This window comes from Haplochromis burtoni, unplaced genomic scaffold (assembly GCF_018398535.1).
Source record: "Haplochromis burtoni strain Fernald_Lab_line unplaced genomic scaffold, NCSU_Asbu1 Contig_281, whole genome shotgun sequence".
NCBI lineage: Eukaryota > Metazoa > Chordata > Actinopteri > Cichliformes > Cichlidae > Haplochromis > Haplochromis burtoni.
In genome coordinates, this window is record NW_024582642.1 from 62,358 (window position 1) to 68,393 (window position 6,036).

The 6,036-nt window shown below is 39.4% G+C and overlaps 1 protein-coding gene across 1 annotated transcript in view; it reads left to right on the plus strand.

The window, feature by feature from the left end:
- slc35f1 (solute carrier family 35 member F1) overlaps positions 1-6,036 on the plus strand; it is a 23,906-nt gene that overhangs the window by 15,201 nt on the left and 2,669 nt on the right. The gene's annotated exons all lie outside the window — the stretch shown is intronic.

Consider the following 6,036-nt stretch of genomic DNA (forward strand, 5'->3'; position numbering starts at 1 on the left):
TATGTACAGCACTATTTAGTTTGACTAGACTAATTGATTTGGTTGATTAAAACGAAAATAACTGAACTGCATTGTGGTATAAATGATGTACACTGTTGTGACTTATGAAAATGCTAATGATACTTGTTGCACTTAGAAATACTTTTTTTGCTCATAAAAAGTGATGTAAAGTTAAGAATGGATGAGGTGAACACAAAAAGGCAAGAGCTATGCTGGCAGGCAGGTGGCACAGGTCTGATGGTGGAGGGTGAGTGGGTTTGGTGACATGGGCAGCAGGACATTCACACAGGCTCCAGGATAAGCGGAAGCGAATGGATGGATGGATGGATGGTGCTATTGACATGAAATATCACTAGATGTCGGTAACAACCCATACAATCCACACATGAAAAGAAGTCAAGACATATATGCATATACCTGGTCTCAAAAACGCCATCCCAACACCGAAGTTTGGAGGTGGGAACCTCATGATGTGGGGCTGTTTTTCAGCATAGAGCATTGGTATGCTTCATATAATTGAAGAAAACATGTACTGAGACGATCATGATAAAAAGCTGCTGCCATCTACCAGGATGATGATGATAAAATGAAGGTGGATGTATAAGCAAGAGAATGATCGCAAATACACAAAGTGTGGAGCATGAAATTGTCTAAAATGTCTTGGTATGCTGAACTATTAAGAGTTCCTGGGAACTAAGGGGCTAAGCTCACTTCCTGAAAAACAACCCCACACCATATTTCAATTCAATTCAATATTATTTATATAGCACCAAATCACAACAGCAGTTTCCTCGAGGTGCTTAATATTTTAAAGTAAAGACCCTACAATAATGTAGAGAAAATCCCAACAATCAGATGACCTCCTATGAGCAAGCACTTTGGTGGCAGTGGAAAGAAAAGCTTTTAACCTCCAGAAAGAAACTTCCACCAGAAGCAAGCTTAGGAAGGTCATCTGCTGCAACTTATAGAGGTGAGAAAGACGGGACAAAAAAAATGCTGTGGAAGGGAGAAAGAGATGAATAATAATGCTTAATTAAATGCAGAGTGGTGTATAAACACATAGTGAGTGACAAGGGTTGAGAGAAGGAGAAATACTGGGCTTATGGCGCAATCACTAAGGGAGGATTCAGGGATACCTGGTCCAGCCCTAACTATAAGCTTTGTCAAAAAGGAAAGTCTTTAGCCTAATCTTAAGTTAGAGATAGTGTCTGTCTTCCAAATCCAAGCTGGGAGGTGGTTTCATAGAAGAGGGGCCTGAAAGAAGGCTCTGCCTCCCATTCTACGTTTAAATACCGTAGGAACAACAAGTAAGTTTCCAGTGTGAGAGTGATTGGGGCTGTTGGGGTGATATGGTACTATGAGGTACCATACCATTTAAGATAACATGAGGTCTGATTTTGGTCAAAATCTTTTGACTTATTTGAGCTACACTGCCAGTCAATTTGTCCAGTTTGTTATTGAAAATTATCCAGTTTAATGTCTGATTGAACTCTGAAAGGAAAGCACAGTACAAATAAGTATTCTAAACTGTTGACTCGTCAAAGTAGCCACCCTTGCAGATATAACAGCTGAACACACCTGTGGCATTCTTTCTACAATACAATCAAATATTTGTCAGAAAGTTCTTCCCATATCTGTTGCACAAGTTCCCATAAATATGTGGCACTTGTAGGTTACTTTGCTTTCACTCTTTTGTCCAGCTTGATGGGGTTTAAGTCTGGAGACTGTGCTGGCCATTCTATGTTTTCAAGCTTACCATCTTGTTCTTTTTTCTGTTGTGGTTTATCAGTTGTGGCTTTGGGTCTGTCAGACCTCTTCCTGTCAGAGTATTCAGAGTGAAAGGTTGGAACAGCTGTAGGAATTAGTATGAACAGCTTTCAAGGCTTGATGAACCTCTATTGCTGCAGAACAGCTTTAAATTGTTAACCCATTTTGTGTTCCCTGAAAAAGGCCTTTTTGTATAATTCTGAAATAAACATTATCTTTCAGTTTTTGGTAACCTTACCTTTTTTAACCTCTGGCAGTTCACCACTTACCCATTCATTAGACTTGAACGACTTGAATTGTAAGAAATAACTGGAAAAATTGGGGTGTTCTGAACCTTTTGACCTGTAGTGTACCTTACTAAGTACTGATGTACTAAATAGAGGACATCCTATGCTTTCCATTGATATGTCATGTGTTTTTTGGTGGGCACTTTTAGTTCCCCAGAGGAAAGAAAACACAAAAAAAAATTCAATGGGAAGATTCTACTAGTTATTACTAGTTAATGTTAAAGCTCAACAGAGCCAAGTTTTCTTTTTCAGAGGAGCCAGAGTATCCAGGATCATACTGACCAAAGATGTAACATTATTAATGAGATAATCGACCACTGTGGGAGTAGAATTTAGCTAGCTGCTCTCTGTGTTGGTATATAACATTGAAGAGAACGGTGGAGGAATTCTTTCCATACTTACCAGACTTTCAAAAAGACATCTACTCTGATATTCCCCTACTGCTGTGTAATCCATTAATCTAAATTTAAATGTTATTAGGAAATGATCAGACAAGAAAGGGTTTTCTGGAAACACTTTTAAATGCAAAGTTTCTATGCAATATATTAAAACAAGATCTAGAGTGTGATTAAAGTGGTGGTGGGTTCTTTTAAATTTTGAGAGAAGCCAATTGAGTCTAATAACAGATTAAATGCAATGTTTATGCTGTTATTTTCAGCATCTACATGGTTGTTAAAATCACCCACAATATAATTATTTTATCTGAACTGAAAACTAAATCAGTAAGGGCTAGGGTGGACAATAGATAACAAATAAAACAGTTTTTTGAGTTTTCCAGTTAGGGTGAAGAAGGCTAAGCATCAGGCTTTTAAATGAATTAAAACTCTGTCTGGGTCTTTGGTTGATTAATAAGCAGGAGTGGAATATTGCGGCTGCTGCTCCTCCTCCTCGTCTTGTGCTTTGAGGATTCTGAGCTAGTATAACTCAGGGGTGTTGATTCATTTGACCAGTTTTCTGTAACGCAGGGTACATCAATACAGGGAGTGCAGAATTATTAGGCAAATGAGTATTTTGTCCACATCATCCTCTTCATGCATGTTGTCTTACTCCAAGCTGTATAGGCTCGAAAGCCTACTACCAATTAAGCATATTAGGTGATGTGCATCTCTGTAATGAGAAGGGGTGTGGTCTAATGACATCAACACCCTATATCAGGTGTGCATAATTATTAGGCAACTTCCTTTCCTTTGGCAAAATGGGTCAAAAGAAGGACTTGACAGGCTCAGAAAAGTCAAAAATAGTGAGATATCTTGCAGAGGGATGCAGCAGTCTCAAAATTGCAAAGCTTCTGAAGCGTGATCATCGAACAATCAAGCGTTTCATTCAAAATAGTCAACAGGGTCGCAAGAAGCGTGTGGAAAAACCAAGGCGCAAAATAACTGCCCATGAACTGAGAAAAGTCAAGCGTGCAGCTGCCAAGATGCCACTTGCCACCAGTTTGGCCATATTTCAGAGCTGCAACATCACTGGAGTGCCCAAAAGCACAAGGTGTGCAATACTCAGAGACATGGCCAAGGTAAGAAAGGCTGAAAGACGACCACCACTGAACAAGACACACAAGCTGAAACGTCAAGACTGGGCCAAGAAATATCTCAAGACTGGTTTTTCTAAGGTTTTATGGACTGATGAAATGAGAGTGAGTCTTGATGGGCCAGATGGATGGGCCCGTGGCTGGATTGGTAAAGGGCAGAGAGCTCCAGTCCGACTCAGACGCCAGCAAGGTGGAGGTGGAGTACTGGTTTGGGCTGGTATCATCAAAGATGAGCTTGTGGGGCCTTTCCGGGTTGAGGATGGAGTCAAGCTCAACTCCCAGTCCTACTGCCAGTTTCTGGAAGACACCTTCTTCAAGCAGTGGTACAGGAAGAAGTCTGCATCCTTCAAGAAAAACATGATTTTCATGCAGGACAATGCTCCATCACACGCGTCCAAGTACTCCACAGCGTGGCTGGCAAGAAAGGGTATAAAAGAAGAAAAACTAATGACATGGCCTCCTTGTTCACCTGATCTGAACCCCATTGAGAACCTGTGGTCCATCATCAAATGTGAGATTTACAAGGAGGGAAAACAGTACACCTCTCTGAACAGTGTCTGGGAGGCTGTGGTTGCTGCTGCACGCAATGTTGATGGTGAACAGATCAAAACACTGACAGAATCCATGGATGGCAGGCTTTTGAGTGTCCTTGCAAAGAAAGGTGGCTATATTGGTCGCTGATTTGTTTTTGTTTTGTTTTTGAATGTCAGAAATGTATATTTGTGAATGTGGAGATGTTATATTGGTTTCACTGGTAAAAATAAATAATTGAAATGGGTATATATTTGTTTTTTGTTAAGTTGCCTAATAATTATGCACAGTAATAGTCACCTGCACACACAGATATCCCCCTAAAATAGCTAAAACTAAAAACAAACTAAAAACTACTTCCAAAAACATTCAGCTTTGATATTAATGAGTTTTTTGGGTTCATTGAGAACATGGTTGTTGTTCAATAATAAAATTATTCCTCAAAAATACAACTTGCCTAATAATTCTGCACTCCCTGTATGCTGATCAATTATTAAATTGTTTTCTAGCCTGGGCTCAGAAAGAGAGACCTAATGCTTAATGATCCACATTTAACAGTTTTACTCGTTGGTGCAGTTATAGATACTAAATTGGTCTTTCTTTGTGATTTGTTTATGTTCAAGTTGTCTTTTCCTGAGTTTTGGTTTGTTTTTTGTTGAACTGGGAGCAGATACAGTCTTTAAGGGGATGGGTTTTTGGGGAGATAACAGGAGGAGAGAAGCTGCATAGAGGCTTTTAGCACTGCAACTCTGCTTCCTGGTCCCAGCTCTGGATAGTCATCTTTTGGGGGCTTTAATACATTTCTAGAAATGAGAGCTGCTCCATCCAAAGTGGGATGGATGCTGTCTTCCATGGTAAGATCAGGTTTTCCCCTGAAAGTTTCCCAATTATCTATAAAGCTCACATCATTTTTTGGATACCACTCAGACAGCCAGCAATTTAAGGAAAATATGTGACTAAACATGTCATTCCTGGTTCGACTGAGGAGGGGACGAGAGAAAACTACATCTATGTCTGACATTGTTTTGGTAAAGTTACACACTGGTTCAATATTAATTTTACTGACCTCTGATTGATGTATCCAGGTTTTAATTGCTGCCGATGTGAATTAGAATTTTACCAAATCTGTTTATCTTTAGCCAGCAATTTCAGGGTTCATTGAATGTCCCTGCTCTGGCCTTTGGAAGACATGGTGTTTGTAACGACACGTTTCTCAAAACAGAATGACCCAAACCAGAGTTTGTTCCTTGGCGGGTGTGCCACAGAGTGGGGAAAAATTTTAGATGTGAATGGTTGGTGTACTAGGGGTTTCTGTGTAGGACTACTAGGACTAAGGTGCAGGAGGGACAGTTGAAGACACTGTACTGCTAGTAAGTTGGCTAAAAGCTAAGCTAATGTAATGAATCCCTAAAGACACGGTGAATGAATACTGTAAATATAATTAGCCAGTTATTCAACAAAGAGTGTGCTTTGAATAAAGCTTTGGGACACTAGGAAATAAGTCATTTTCCAAGAGTTTTACACTTTTAAACGCAAAGTTTCTATGCAATATATTAAAACAAGATCTAGAGTGTGATTAAAGTGGTGGTGGGTTCTTTTAAATTTTGAGAGAAGCCAATTGAGTCTAATAACAGATTAAATGCAATGTTTATGCTGTTATTTTCAGCATCTACATGGTTGTTAAAATCACCCACAATATAATTATTTTATCTGAACTGAAAACTAAATCAGTAAGGGCTAGGGTGGACAATAGATAACAAATAAAACAGTTTTTTGAGTTTTCCAGTTAGGGTGAAGAAGGCTAAGCATCAGGCTTTTAAATGAATTAAAACTCTGTCTGGGTCTTTGGTTGATTAATAAGCAGGAGTGGAATATTGCGGCTGCTGCTCCTCCTCCTCGTCTTGTGCTTTGAGGATTCTG